A 16,448-nucleotide genomic window follows, 5' to 3' on the forward strand; every position below is an offset into this window, starting at 1 on the left:
CTTGACCTTATCGAGACGAGCTTCTGGGACAACTTTGTTGAATTTTCCTCTCATGCTCTTTAAGCATTTCGTCGAGATTCCCCGGGGAGGCATTAAAGGTCGAGTAACAATTATATGAAGACATGGACATACTTGTAATGAGATTTGTAACTTCGGCATTCACATTTGGATCTCGCTGCGGCGTTGGAGTTTCTCGAATCCCTCCTCCCATATTCAGATTCACGGCCTTTAATAGAAGTAAGCTCTTTGCCTGCATAAATATCGTCCGGATTCGATGCGATGATAGAAAATAATTGCATGATAGAAAAAAATAGTAACACTTTGTGCCTTTTGTGGAAGAGGTTGCGATCCCTCCAGTTAGTGTTACGGATCTTCCTTTTCATTTTCATATTCAAAACAGGGCAGAAGAGCTTCTAGCTACCATCTAAAACCATCTATAGGGACTCTAGGAGATGCTACAAAAGCCTCACATTACATAAATGGCCTCAAATACAAGAAAAACATTTTGAAAAATGGTTTGCCACCTAAAACAAAGAGCATGAGGGAGTCTCACTTTCGACACATTAAACCCGATAGGGCTGAATAGCATTTTCGAACAAAAGAATGACATAAGCTGAAATAAATTAATTATTACATACCTTCTAGCTTCCTCATCCCGGAGTTTAGTATCAAACTCCTTGCTCGGTGGATACTTGGGCAAAGTTGATGGATCCGCAGGGGTATGGCTTTGTTGTAAAGAACTCCGACCAAACAAATGATCTTGAAGTTAGGAAAAGGAAATAGCAGAAGTATATATATTAAAACATTACTTCTCAAACCAGATGCTCCACATAGGACATAACTAAGAATTCAGTCGCAGTAGATGATCCCCGGCTTCGTGTTCTATAGCAAGTAGATTAAGGAATATTGTTGTCCATTGGCCTCAACCCAAGCATCTCCATTTGGAGCCTTTACTATCTTGTATGGAACCATTTTCATTTCTTTTTGTGTCGTGGGTCATCAAACCTTACGCCAATCGGGCAGCTTAGTCCCGGAGACCGTGTTTGTGTCGGGTTTGTTCTGGTGGCGGCTTGGCGGGAGTGCCAACGAAGTTCCCCTTTTGGTTGAAGGCTACCAGCGATGGAGTGGTTCGAGCACCTTCTGAATTTTCAATCACCTTTGCAGACTGCATACATGACAAGAACAAATAAGAAACAACCTTAACTAAGTAAACTCTTGGAGAATTGACAAGTCTCATACCTTCCCTTCCATGACAGAAACACACCTAATTGGTGGTACCCAAATCGATACCGATAATATCATTTCCAGCCAGGGCTTTGAACTGCATAAAGTCAGAAACTTAGTTATTTTATCAAAGAAACAATATAGAAATTAAAGAATAGTTGTAGTGGATATCATAACAACTCTCTCTTGTGTACTGAATGGTCTTGCTAGGCTCGCCCATTTTTGGCGAAAGTCGAATGGCCAATGAGTTCTTAACATTGCCAGCGAGGTGCAATGTTATATCTTATATCTTATATTAGATGCAAATAGAACTGTTAAACGAATGAACTGAAAGATTAAGATCTACCAAATGGTGAACGAGAGATAATGTACACGCTTCATAGGCTTCCGTGCTTTATTCCTTATTCCAACATTTGCAAGTGGCAATATTAAGTGCTCCCTCCGGTTCGCTACATTTCCTTTTTTCATCCAGACATTTCAAGACAACACACAGAGAAAATGAAGTAAGTTAGAGCAACCTCCTGGCCGGAGAGAGGCAGCCATGGCTGATGAAAGAGAGTCAACTTACCCCCTTCTGCTTCACTTGAGCTTCTTCTTACTTTGGTTGAGTTACCTACCATTACCAAGCAATCGCCTTTCCTTTGCAGCCAAGGCAGCTTTCTTGCAAATGAATCTCCCCTTCTCATCGCTCTCCCTACCTACCACGAGAAAAAGAGGTAGAAACAACGAATTATTTCTTTTTATTTGAACCTAATTCCTTCCCGGGTGGGACAATAAAATTCCTTCCTTTCTCGATCGCATCCGATCAAGAAATTGAATTTGTTATCACGCAGCGATTACAGCGAGCAATAAATGAAATAGAAGAATTGTATGCCCACCGCCCTCTCTTTCAATTGAGTGATTAGATGCGCTTTAGAGCTGTGTTGATGGAGCTACTTCTTCTTTGTGTGCCGGTGCCCACCAAAGCACAGACTCTACTCTCCCACCACCGGACTATTATACGGGCTAGTGAGACTATTCCACTTCTGATTGATGGACTTACTACTTTGGCCGATGAAAAGGAGTTAAGACCGACTCAATATCGGGATAGACAGAGGTGGCTTGATGGCTTTACCCCTTTATTGAAGGATGAAAAACCCCTTCTATTACTAAAGCATTTATGTACTTTCAGGATAGGTGGCTAAAAAGATTGGTTGAGAATAGGAAATAGCAACCTATGAACTAACAACCTATTATTATAAAATCGGTTGCTACAAAGATAGGTTGTGGAAAGGACTGGGCTTGATTGCGGTGAAAACACGCTTCACTAGTAAACCTTGCTTTTTGAAACAAAATAAGTTTTCCGGGATTCAAAATAGGAATCGGGGTTGTAGTAAGTTGGGAGTTTGACTTGCCTTTAGGCCGCCCACTATCAACTCTTATCCTCTTACGGGGAAAGAATCCGTTGTGGACATAGTAAACTGCTACTAGGAGTCGCCGCCCTTAGCCCATTCTCGACTTTAAGAAGGCCATCGAGGGTTGACCAATTCCTTATCAAGCTAAAAGCAAAAAGCGGGCTTAAGGGAATATGGATCCATTATATAATGCGGGATTAAGGGAATATCAAGAAATTATAATATACTTTCGAGATCAAAAGCTAGTTCTTGAAATAATAATGGAATCATCTGCTCAGATTTCTCACCTAAAGCCGGAGCAGGCGGTGGTACTTCAACCTCCTGCTAAGCGATTCCAACCGCCTAACTTTCTGTCTAAGTCCACCACCTGCAAAGGAGTAATAAACATTAATAACCCAAGTAACAATGAGAAGCGTTTAACAAGATGGAATGAAACCCACCAATCTCGCCAAAGCGTGCGAGCTCGGCACTGAACTTGGGCACATGCGCGTGTGTCTAGGGGACTTCTCGAAACTAAGAAGAAAACCAAAATGAGTCAATCCATAAAACCCAATTCGCAATAAGAAGGACTATTGTGAATTTTACCTCTCTTTGAGCTTGGGATCATGAATTTTAGGGCAAGGTCCTGACACACCAGATTCGGATTCACGGCCTTTAACAGAAGCTGCTCTTTGCCTGCGTAAATATCGTCCGATTCGACGCTAACATCTGTAAATGCATCATCTCTGCATAAACTTAGCCGTTCACACCTTTTCTTCAATGTAAATTTGTAATGTGTGTCAGACAGATTGAGCATACACTGGAACATAAATACATAATAATAATAATAACAAAAAGTCGACCATAGACAAACCAAGTGAACAAGAAGATTTGTCGAAGACACCGCTTTAGCTCATTCATAGTCGTGACCTCGGGATCGCGCTTGAGCATTTGTAGAGCTTGCTTGCTTAGAAAATTCAAATGCAAAATAGCATAAAGTAAATGTAAAAAACAGTTGTAGTCGCGAGTAACTTTCTAGTATAGAGAAAACGAGAGATTACGTCAAAAGTAAATTGGTAAAATATAATGGAGTGAATATAATCAACCTGAAAAGCAAATAGGTTCCATGCAATCAATCTAAACTTGTATCAAACATCTCCTTCTCTAGCTTAATTAATCTAGTCCAACGAAACTAAGCAAAATTCCTATACATTCTTCCAACAATGCCATTAATCGGTATAGTCATATAAACAGGTTCTACATCTCCATAAAAGTGTAATGCCTCCCTGTTCTTCTTTTTAACTAACTAACCAAAAGTCCAAATAAAACCACACATAATTCAAGTTCAAGTCTATAAATTCTCTTTGTATTATAATATTTTCCGTTGTGCCCTCTAATGGGTGGGCTGCTCTCATGTTGTCTTTGACACAAGCATACCAACTAAAACTTGATAAGAATATGATGGGGAATGATGATAAACCATATGGACCGATCTCAAAATTTCCACTTCGATATATACTTTAAGCTATCTTTGTTATTGTTTACAATATTTTCCACAAAGCGATCATTTCAGCGGAACCTCATACTTGAGAATAGTCTTGAGAGAAATGGAACTTTGACATTGAAAGTAAGTTCATTAACCAATTTATTCCACGTCCACAAAGATGATGTATCAAATTGAGGTCCATTTGATTTGAAAACTATAAATGGAATCCATGAGAGTTACATGAGATTCATGGTTAACCAAAAATAATTATTTCCACGTCGATACAAACATACTTGGCGCTTAAATTAGAAATTCATAGCTAACCGATACTGAGGATCGACTAGCAACCAGGTCTACTTCTTCCGGCGATTAATTGGACCAATTAAGAGTTTTCTGCGAATGATTTTCATGTCCAAAGACCGACTAACTACACCAAAGAGAAACCATCGAAGCTCTAGATTTTGAACATTGGGAGGAAAAAAAAATGTTACCTTGGTAGCTTCTTTCACTTTGAATAAATTATATAACCACCGATACTATCGGAAGTCACCAACCAATAATACACTCATCTTGAATGTCACTTAAATGCTAAAAGATATCATCTACCACTACTTAAATACCGGTTTACATTAATCCTACAATCAATGACAAGCAAATAACTTCTCAATTAATTCAATCAGAAAAAAAAGTATTTAAGACGGAATTTGGCGAGAGAATACTTACAGATTCCAAATGAGAGTAAGGAACTTGACGAGTTAACATCTCCAAGACAGTCGCGACCAAGACTCCATATATCACCGCAGCCCATAGCCATGACTCTTCCTATTGACAACCTACATTTCACAAAATGTATTATGACTTAACAAAACATTACATACATTATTCATGAATTCAAAAGGCAGATCATCCATGCATTGATTGGTATTGAACAATTAAACCCTGACTTCCCAATCAGATTGAAGTCATGACACAATTCCCGCCTAATGCAGAGTGTAAAATGGCATAAAAAAAATGCTCACCTCAAAGCCATCGAATGGAGTCCCTTTGCTAGACTTCACATCATTGAATTTGGTTGCCCTGCGAAGGTGAACAAAAAGCAATATAAGGTGACAAAGAACTACAATTGCTTAACAAGTTACAGGAAGCTAAGAAAGAAAGAAACCTTTGCCAATCCAAAATCTGCAAAGTTTCAGCGATCCACGGCATCCACCAATATATTAGCACATTTAATATCCCCGAGATGACATAAAAAGAAAAGTGTGTTAGATAGAACTTAGAAGTAGAAGGGAACGTATGACCGAAAATATTCCGGGACAAAAAATTAGTCAAATCTAAAAGAGAACTCCGGTGCTAAATAACCAAAACACTAAGGCAAGCTTAGAAATCACTTGAGAAACTGAAACCATCCCATCCTAACCATCTTTGAATGTTTAAAATGTTTAAAATATCGGTGGAAATTTCCACTTCGATATATAATATTCTTTTCCTTCACGGAGATTTACTCTAGGCGAGCATCAATGAGATTGAGTTTCTCGATTTCTCACCTAAAAAGGCTTGGAGCGGTGGTGGTACTTCAACCTCTGCTAGGCGATTCCGACCACGCCCTAACTTTCTGTCTAAGTCCATCACCTGCAAAGGAGTAATAAGCATTAATAACCCAAGTAACAATGAGAAGTTAAAACAAGATTGAATGAAACCCACCAATCTCTCGCCATGAAGCATGCGGCTTCGAACTTCGAACTTGGGCATCATGCTCGTGTCTAGGGGACTTCGAAACTAAGAAGAAAACCAAAATGAGTCAATCCATAAAACCCATTTCGCAATAAGAAGGAATATTGTGAATTTTACCTCTCTTTGAGCATGGGATCATGAATTTTAGGGCAAAGGTCCCGACACACGGATGAAATTAATTAAACACAATTATAATTCAAGAAAAAGTAATAAAATGAGTGTAACTGACCTAGATCAGTTAAATGTTGACGAACAATCAATCAATCAATCCATGGTAGTAATACCGGTAGTCACCTTTCTCTCTCCTCCTTTATCCGGCTTGAGACCCGTGAATGCAAATTTTTATGAGTTGCATTGGCGGAGTTAAAAAGGGTTAGTAAACTTCTCTAAACCTGCAAAAGTAACCACAATACATATGAACAATCAATGGCAAAGGAGCATACATACATATATAAACAAAAAGAGTCCATTCACTACTAAACATATCCATGAACAAAAGGTCCATATAAGATGCGCCAAACTAACAATAGATAAACCGTGCGTCCCTCGTACTTGAGTTCCAAATTAAAAGCGAACAAAAACAAAGCGAAATTAATCTTCATATTGCAGCTGCCTCCAAACCCAAATCAAGAAGCCTCCATCGGCTATATCTAAGTAGATACAAAATATCATCCACAGGGACCATCATACAAAGGAGCATCACCAACCAAGACATTGGTAATATAGACAACCTTTTCATCTCCCATAATATCTCTAAAATGACATTTTTGGCCGTCGGTCTTAACATACCCATTAGCCACGTGTTCACCTTTCCTCCCCATATCTTCACATTCGGGTAAGAAGTCCTAGAAGGAGGGTTCAAAGATCCATTTCGATTAATCAAATTTGGAACTTCTTTGAGTCACGAGGGACGAGGACATAAGTAGAATCAACTTGGTTGTAGGTGTAGATGGTTGGCCATTTGCGATCCATTAAGTTTCACATGTTCAAGAATACCCTATACACAGTGAACAACAACAATTACATAAATAAAAAGAAGTTACAATTATGGGAAAACAAGAAATAGCACACAAGTCATAACTTACCGCCATCATAGTCTCCATATATTCTCGTTTGGCTAGCCAAGAGGTTTCCCACTGTAGACTTCACCTCAGCTAATTCATCCTCGAGCTTCGATTTACTTGAGCTCTCTTGTTCAACTAAGCTCCTCTGCGATAGCAAGCGTTTTTGCAATTGTTTGTTGGACATGCAAGAGCTCAATCCACGAAGTCTGACTCCCTTTATCCTTCCCAAAAACTTGAGCCAATGGATCACATGTGATGTCGTAAACCACTTCACCCCATGTTCACTTGCTTCTTCACCATCTGTTCTTCAACACTTGTAACTTCGATCCTGAAATTTTTGGGGCATATACTTGAGTATGGACTGCAAGACTTAATTAAGATAAATTTTTTACAAACTCACATAGTATTCTTGGGCACGCTCCAAAACAGTCCCATCTCGATGTTTATGACCATATTTCCAACTATCCGTGCGTCTATGCTTCTTCTCTGGATTAAGCTTCATCCTACATAAACAAGTATACATAGAAAGTTATTAAGTAGTAACATAGCAAATGAAAGGAAGAGATCTGATAGTGATAATGATACATACAAGTTCCTCCAATATTCTTCCATAAGGTTTCACGCCACAAGTATGGCCAATTAAGTTCATACTTCTATTCTCGATTCTTAAAGCACATATCCTTTACTTCTTATGCATTTCTCATGGATTGCAAATGCTTCCCAATGAATTGGATCAAACCCGTTGGACATGATGAAATAGCTTCTTGCTCAGATTCACAATTCTTCAATATTTTACCTCATAAAGCATATTTCCAATATCGAAACTTAGGAGTGAACCATTTCTCTATATTTTTCCGAGCCCCATTGTTGGGTTCACATTGAGTTGGAACTCCTCCTACAAATCACATATATACATTTATATATATGCTATGACTAGTATGGTTATGGAAACAAAAATAATAATAAAATAAAATAAATAGTTACCATTAACTTTAACCAAACTTCATCTTTGAAAGAACCATCTACTTTATCCCAACTTGCATAAGAAATTGGGACAATAGCTCGTATCCAATAGCCGACTCTACTGCTCCACTTGGCACTATAAACTCCTGTGACCCTACCGTCGGCGTGCGCTATGATTGGCAGCTTACCATTACTAGATGGCAAAGTATTGTCTCCCGCTGATTTAGATGGTTGGGACACATTAGGTTGATGTGAACCTGAAGGAGACGACTGGGGCATTGTACGGTGTTGTGGGTGTTGTGAACCTGAAGGAGACGACCGGGACGCGCCACGACGTTGTGAACTTGAAGCCATTATATTAAAAACAACCTAATGATTGAAGAAAATAAAGTAAGTTCATCAAAAACTAATATAGCACAAACTTGTTACATGATAAGAGATATTGGCACAACATATAATTAATCAACCAAAACGAAAAAATAATAATAGAAAAATAGAGGTCGTTGAAGTGTACATTACCAACAACAAAAATAAAGTACATATTACAACTACTATCATTTCGCGAACTTTCTGCATCGGGGTAGCAAATTAGGCAGTCATCAAAAATAGACGGACTTCCAGGTTGGCGCTTCTAGATCATCTACGTTACTACTCAATCGAGGAGGAGGATGTATGACCACCCACCAATCAAGATTTTTCAAATCATTTGAATAGAACACTTGACTAGCCTCGGAAGCAAGAATGGTAGCTCATCAAGTTGATGATGGACACTCTTGAGCCTATTAAAGTTGACCATCACCAAATTAGAATCGGGACAAAGTTTACAACCATTAGTTTTGTCCTCAACCCTCACCCAATCGCAATAAAGACCACTTCATGGAAAGTTGTGTAGTCCAACTCTAAAATTTGCTTGATAACCCCATACCACATGGTTTTCGAATTGACCGGATTTTTGTCTTTCCTACTTGCCATAAATGATGTAATAGCCTTCATACAAACACCACTTGTTTTGAGTGACAACAATATCATCATGAGACTTGGTAGAAAAAGACAAATCCATTAATCGATACTTCTTATATGATTTAGCCTTGTGCATTGGCCCTTTAACAAACTGCCACAAGTCACCTTATGTATCTTTAGCCTTCAACAACTATACAACAAAGAAAAGAAAATTAACAAAATACAAACAAAACTAAAAGGCTCACCCTAGCTACTAGAAATGTAAAGTAAAAAATACCTTATTGTATAACCCGACAATGAATTAAATGCGAATCTCCACTTCCGACTTTGCTATTCCTCTTCCTCTACCACGGTAGTGGACCAAGTTACGATACTCACTGCAATTCATTCATGGAAGTCCATATATCGTGATTATTCATAAATTACCAAAACTAGTCAAATTCAAAGCCAGAATGAACAACCCACTTTAGAATTCATCAAGTCTTTCAACTTGTAATCGAAAAATAAGCCATCTCCGTATTTGTATCCATTGTGCGTTTCTAGCATCACAACTTTGAAGTCGAAAGCAAAGGCCCTTCATCAATGATCTCACCATTTTAAATCAAGGTAAAACTTACGAGTCAATTTTTATTTCCTCCACGTGGCATGTACTCCATGGCATATCGGATGGATTCCGGAACTATATAGGACTCTACAATTGACCCTTCAACATATCGTTTATTGCTAGGTATGTTTTACACTCTTTCATCATACGTTAGTATTGAGAAATGCAATAAGTATAAGTGTGTTGTTAATGCCTATCTTTATAAAAGAAATTGAACTAAAATATATGACATTGTTGACTTCTTTGCTCAAAAGGATACATCCACCTAGGCCACACAGTCCACAAATCAACGCTTCATCGGCTAGATGCAATTCCATAAGATGGATACTAATATCAAAAAAGATGGTGGAAGATGCTTTTCCAGGACACTGGCGCCTCTACAATCATGACTTTGGCACCTTCCATATCCCTACGACATAAAACCTTCAACACAAGATTCTAAAGAATAAGGCGATCCGTGAAAGGCTCTTCGCAAAGTCAGGGTTTTTGGAAAAGCATGTTGAAACAACCGCAAAGACATATTGCATTATAACATGATGGTCATGAGACTTCATCATGAGCAAAGAAGGTGGTTTGAACCGACAATGTTGCTTTCGGAGTTAGACGAAAAGCCGAAGGAAGTTTCAAAGTCTTTCAAAATTTGGAAAAAATGTTTTTCTCATCTGCATCTAAGACATAGGAGGCCTTTGGTTTTTCTGCTACGGGTATTTAAGTCCTCTTGCATCCACAAACTATCATGGATGCCCTTCATCTTCAAATCCTCTCTAGCAGCCTTTGTATCAGATCCTTTGTTTTTTTTCAATCTAGGATCGGATACAATATATGCTTTCGAAACATTCTTCTCATCATGCATCACATCAACACAATGTCGAACTTTATGACTTGGCCAATATAATAGCTTAAACAAAATGGACCTCCTATAAAAGCCTTTGTAACTTCAACACTATCATTAATTGCCGTGAAGTAAGTCATCATCATCACTATCATCATCATCATCTCTATCAACAACATTTACACTCCCATCAACCTTTGACCGCTTGGAACCTTTTTAGATCTTACCAAACATATTTAACGCGGTTCAACAATTTATCAACATCCGCTTTCCTTTAAGACGGACGGAGGAAGGTTAAGCTCTTGATTTTGAGAACCGTTTCCACGAAAAGTGGCGCTTCGCCCTTTGGTATATGTAGAAGCTGGTAACCGACCGGATTTTTCGGGTAGACCCGCCAGGTCGGGTGCTCGGAGCTGATTTCACCGATCCTCGATATGTGTGCTTCTTTTGGTGAACACTCTGATTAATGATGTATATGTTCGTGGTCCGATTTGTTCATGGCTTTGATTACGGTATGAATTTTGCGCCCGAAATGTATTCTTGTTCTTACATGTTATCCGCTATGATAATGATGGGAACACGCTATGTAAGTGTTTGATCTTTTAGGGACGAAGGGGCCTTTGCCCCGCAAGCTCGTGGGTTATGGTGCTCACCGGAGCCGTTCTTCGTGGTGAACCCTAGGAATATCGGTCCTCGTCTAGCGAGGGATGAAAGAGGCTATGGAGCCCGTAAGCTCTCTAGGACGCCCCGCCGGATGGGAGTTTGTTTTAGTCGCCGGTATGTAATGCTCCCGGAGAGCCGTTCTCGCTTAGTTGATTCGAAAAGTGTATGCCCCTAACTTAGCGAGATTTCGAGAGGCGATAAGCTTGTAAGCTCACGAGGCGTCTTTGCGCGTATGATGGCCGTGTTTAGCCCCCGAGGGCGTTACGCCTCGAGGCGTTCACCGCTTAGTTGAATCGAAAAGTGTATGCCCCCAACTTAGCGAGATTCGAGATTGAGCCTGTAAGCTCCCCGAGGCCCCGCGAGTATGAGCGTGTTTAGCCCCTCGGAGGCGTTCGCTCCCGGCGTTCGCCAAGCTTAGTTGATCCTAGAAGTATAGGTCCTCAACTTAGACTGGAGACCGGGCGTTGAGCCCGTAAGCTCCCGAGGCGCCCCGCTGCGATATGGAGCGTGTTTAGCCCTCGTATGCCTCGTTCCGCTCTGAGCGTTCTCGCTTTAGTTGAATCGAAAAGTGTATGCCCCCAACTTAGCGAGATTCGAGAGGCGTTGAGCTGTAAGCTCCCGAGAGCGCCTGGCGTATGAGCGTGTTTAGCCCCCGAGGGATGCTCTGAGGCGTTCACCGCTTTTAGTTGATCCTAGAAGTATAGGTCCTCAACTTAGCGAGACTCGAGAGGCGTTGAGCCCGTAAGCTCCCTCGGAAGGCGCCCCGCGTATGGCGTGGTAGTATGGAGCTTGCTGGGAGGAGCGTGGTTTGGAGATGTGAGTAGGTCCGCCATTTATGATACCATCTTGAGTTTCTTTTCATTTGAACTTTGTTGTGCTCGGGAACAGGAATTACAATCGCGTACTACAACTATTGGTAAAATTGCTTTTAGCAAGTATGTGTTCCATGGTCGCGGGCGTTAAAGATCCTTCCTTGGGTTTTAATCCACGCGGCGCTGCCAACGACGGCGTTCCACGATGTCATGCGGCCTTCCCGTATTTGGTGCTAGCTTAGCATCGTCTTGAGTTTTCTTCAATCTGAGATCCCCCGGTTGAAAGATCGTGGATGTACTTTCGTTTGTTGTAAGATCTCTTGAGGAGGACTGTTGGTAGGCTGCCACTTTCGGACGGGCCGCTAGGTCGCTACCTTTCCTCGAGGAGGTCGATCTCTCGAAAGCTAGAACCGAAGTCATTAAGGCCTGTTTGACAAGTTCGTGATCGGGTTGTCGGATTGTCATTTCGGTGGGTATGACGGCTTACGTGCCATAGCATAGGAGAATGGTGACTCGCCGGTGAGCGAAAGAAGTCGCGATGAGCGAGTATGTTCTCCGGTGATTGGAAAATGGTTTTGTTCTTTTCAATTTTTTTTTTCAAATTCTCCGAATCGGCCTTATTGGCGGCCTCGCCGTCATCCATTGCTTTGAGCGCATCGTGTGGTAGAATGCATGAACGATCTTCCATTTGGCCGTAAACTCTTTGAATCGCTTTTGCCCTTGAACTGAGCCATTATCCATCACCGGTGTATGTGGTAGGCCAAACCGGGTGATGATATGAGTCCAAATGAAATTTCGACATGTGATTCTTTGGCGTGTGCTAACGGAATTGCTTCAACCCACTTAGTGAAGTAGTTAGCGTAGCGACTAAGCGGAAGCCGGTGCTCTTTGAGGGATGAATGGTCCCATAATGTCCATGCCCCACATGTGGAACGCCAAGGACTCGCTGATGTTAATCGGTTCGGCGGGCTGGTTGTATGATGTTGTGACCAAATGTTTGGCATTTGACACATTTGAGGACATACGCTTTAGCATCGATCCGCATCACGAGGCCGAAGTACCCTTGGGAGATAAGCTTTGTGGGCTAGTGACCGACCTCCGGTGGGTTGCCGCGACTCTTCGCCGTGAATTTCAAAGAAAAATTAGTCGGCCTTGCTCTGGATTGATACATCTCGGATGGGGTCCCCGGCGGATGCGGAATAATCTGCCGTTCACCAAACAATAGCTACGTGGCTTGGTGTGGAACCTTCTTGGCTTTAGTGCGCTCCTTCCGGGAGTGTGCCGTTCCGATGAATATCTTGTATAATAGGTCGCATCCGGAGGCGACTCGTCGATCTTCAAATGAAAGGGAACAGTCGCTAATTGTCAAGACTTGGTCGCTTTGGTAGCAGGTCGGTCGACTTCGCCGATAATCGGTTGTCGAGGGATACAGTTCGGTGTCCGCGAGTGGCTAAGTATGCCAAAAGTTTATCCGCGTGGCGGTTCTCGTCACGCAAAAAAATGGTGTATCGTCGCCTCCGCTAAATGCCGGAAGCAAATTGTTAACAACTTGAAGGTATTTGGAGAGGTTACGCCCGGCTGGTAGTGTACTCTTTTGCAACCGGCGAACGACCGATTCGCGAAGTCACTAAAGATTTGATCTCCTTTACTCCGAAATGGATCGCCGCCACAAGATTCCCATTATTAGTGCGCCCGTCTCGCCGTTGTTTGACGTTCGCGAAGTCTATCCGAGGCGCCTTCTCTACCATAGCTCCTCGGGGAGACTAAGACGATTCCCATACCATCGCCTCGGGGGTTCTTTGGAACCATCGACGTAGGGACGATTGTTTGCATGCTCGCTTTCTTGGGTCGCGACCTCCATTTGACCTTCCCAATTAGGGTCGCCGACCGAAATCTGCTAGGAAGTCCGCGAACGACGACCCTTCCGTGGATATGCGCGGACGAAGTCCATGTGGTGTTCGGGCCCGACTCTTCGCCCATATTGCCATCCCAGTAGTCTTGTTTTCTTTGTGAAGAATCCTCTTCAAAGGGAGATCGCTAAGCACTTTGATTGGATGAGCACGGAAATACGGTCTGAATTTTCTTGCCGAAGTATAACAAAGCAAGGACCGCTCTTTCTATGTAAGAGTAGTTCTTCTACCGGAGTGAGGTGTCTTGCTTGTGAAGTAGATCGGCTTTTTGAATTGTGGTTCGTCCTTGAATAGGACCGAATCGATGGATAAATCGGATACCGCCGGATAGAGCCCCAAAGTTTCTCCGTCGGTTGGTTTGGCTAGGGCCGAGGAGGTGTTATGGAGGTACTCCTTGAGGGTGGCGAATGCTTTGGTGGCATTGATCGTTCCATGAGAATTGCTTCGCCTTTCTTGAGTATCCTGTAAGAACGGGTCGCATTTGTCCGGACGCCGGATATGAATCCGGTTGAGTCGCGGCGACCATACCGACAACTTTTGTCTGTTTCTTTGTTTTCATGGGTGGGCATGTCGATGAACGCCCGAATTTGGTCTGGATTTGCTTCGATACCTCGTTGCGAGGACCCGATATCCGAAATTTTCGGAGGACGCACTCAAAAAGACACTTCTCCGGTTCACCTTCATTCCGGTTCGTCGTAGTCTAGAGAACGCTGCTTTCGAGGTGAAGTGAGGTGGTCGGTTGCTTTTTTGCTTTTGACAACCATATTGTCAATGTAGACCTCCATGGTATCGCCTAACATGTCCCGGAACATGTTAGTTACTAGTCACGATAGGTAAGCCCCGCGTCTTTTAGTCCGAGCGGAGAACGTTGTAACAATAAATTCCTTGCTCGATGATAAATGATGTCTTCTCCGATCTTCTTCACTAAGTGGTATCCGATTGTACCGCTTATACGCTTCCATGAATGATAGCAAATTTCGTGCCTACAAGTCCGGTCGAATTAGTTGGTCGATTCTGGGGGGAAGCATCTTTTGGAGTTTCTTGATTGACGCGTTGGTGAAGTCGACGACAAACGGATCGCGGTCATTCTTTTTCGACCGCCACTATGTTGGCGATCCACTCACGGGTAGTCGACCTTCCGGATGAAACCGACTTGTTTGAGCTTATCTACCCTAAATCGTTGATTGCTTTTTGAAAGCGTAGTGACAATCGTCTAGGACGCCGAAACCGGTTTGGCGCCGTGGTTGACATTTAACCGGTGGTGGCATGCAACGCCAGGGTCTATACCGTACATCGATATACCAAGCGAATACATCTTTATTCATGGACAGAAAATTTACAAGTTGAGCCTTAAGTGTGGGGTCAAGGTTGGCTCCCACATAGACGAAGTTTAGGGTCGCCTTTGGTTCCCGTGTTCACTTGCGCTATCTTGAGCCTGCGGTTTGGCTTCACGCGTTCGCGAGCGCTCGGAGGATTGTTCTTTGTAGAAGTCGCGTTCTAGTGCGCCGGGTTGGTCAGAGTAGTCGAGGAACCGGACGCGTCCTCGTGGTTACGACAATAGGGTCGGCGGATCTGTTGCCGTTGGGACAACAAGAACCGGTAGTTCCCGCTTCTTTCCAGTTGGAGAGGAGGTGGTGGTGTTGTCACTGAGACTTTTGCTTGTTCGCGGATGCTTTCCAACGGGCGACCTCCGGGATTTTGCTGTTGGCACGAAATCGCCGCTTTGATAGTGGTGAGATCGGGGGGGGGTTCTGTTGCTTTTGTTGCGCTTAGTTCTCACTTGACCCACTAAATCTTCGGGCCATCGTGGTAATTGGTAGGTTCGCGGTCGACGGAGATGGGAGGTTCCGTGGTCTTGTTTTCGCGATGATCCGTTACAAATGATGGGCCCTCGAGCTGGGTTGCTTCGGTTCCATCATTCCCTTGGGCGGAGAAAACGGATGACTTGGTGCAACGTGGATGGTACGGGCTTGCAGACCGATGGATCCAACGCCGCCCCAGGATGGCGCCGGTAGGACGACTTGGTATCTAGGACGCCCGCCGTGTTGGAAGCTGACTTTGTCTTCCCGGATCCCACCGACTGAGGAGGATGATATCTCCGATTGATCGGCTCTGGAACCGTTGAATCCGAAGAGGGTGCAATGGGGTCTATGAAGACCGATTTTGGTAAGTTCATCTCTTGGATCGTGGTGGTAGAACAAAATATCGCAAGAGCTCGCCGTGGTCGATCAAAACTTCGCTTTGACGGTCCGGTCAAGCGATTTTGACGTGGACCACGAAAGTGCATCGTTATGCGGGAGGCGCAGACTTTGTTGAGGTCGGCCTCCGAGAAAGGTGATGTCTCCCCGTTCTTCGCCTCGAATCGCGTGGCACAGCCGCGGCTTGTGAAGAGAAATTGTATACTTCATGGAGGGCCGACGCTTTCTTTTTCCCCGTGAACTTGAGACGGAATCATCTTGGAGAGTGATCATGTGGATGGTTACGTCTTTATGCGCGCGCCTCGGATCACTGACGGCGATCTTGATGGATCGCGTTCGAGCCGCCCTCGGCCAGGGCTTAACTTTGAGACCTCGACGCCTCCGTCGGGTGGGGACTCCGCCAGATCCCGCGAGCCATGAGTTTGTGGCGCAGTCGCGCCGTGTATATTATTAGTGTATCGCTTTGATGTGCCCAACGATCAGTCTTGCAAGTAATGCTTGAGCCCCCCCAGACGTCGGTCTCGTGGGCAATTGGCGCGGTGAAAAGCGATGATAGAGGGCTGGTCCGGGCGATCCGTTGTTGTTGCCTTTATCTCCTCGGTCGGTAGAATCGCGCGCACACTTGATC

The 16,448-nt window shown here is 43.2% G+C and overlaps 2 long non-coding RNA genes across 2 annotated transcripts in view; both read right to left on the minus strand.

Annotated features, from left to right (window-relative positions):
- Positions 1–3,101: 3,101 nt before the first annotated feature.
- On the minus strand, positions 3,102–3,535 carry LOC147519504 (uncharacterized). Its single transcript, XR_015212238.1, has 3 exons — positions 3,472–3,535; positions 3,204–3,293; positions 3,102–3,131 (listed from the first exon to the last, which is right to left on the minus strand). It is a non-coding gene; the product is annotated as an uncharacterized LOC147519504 (long non-coding RNA).
- A 4,184-nt stretch (positions 3,536–7,719) lies between these two features.
- LOC147519505 (uncharacterized) overlaps positions 7,720–16,448 on the minus strand; it is an 82,385-nt gene continuing 73,656 nt past the window's right edge. Inside the window, exons 3-4 of the long non-coding RNA XR_015212239.1 lie at positions 7,863–8,210; positions 7,720–7,773 (exon numbers count right to left, since the gene is read on the minus strand). This is a non-coding gene — a long non-coding RNA (uncharacterized LOC147519505). The remainder of the gene's footprint in view (positions 7,774–7,862; positions 8,211–16,448) is intronic.

The sequence above is a fragment of the Coptis chinensis genome, chromosome 2 (genome assembly GCF_015680905.1).
Source record: "Coptis chinensis isolate HL-2020 chromosome 2, ASM1568090v1, whole genome shotgun sequence".
Lineage (NCBI taxonomy): Eukaryota > Viridiplantae > Streptophyta > Magnoliopsida > Ranunculales > Ranunculaceae > Coptis > Coptis chinensis.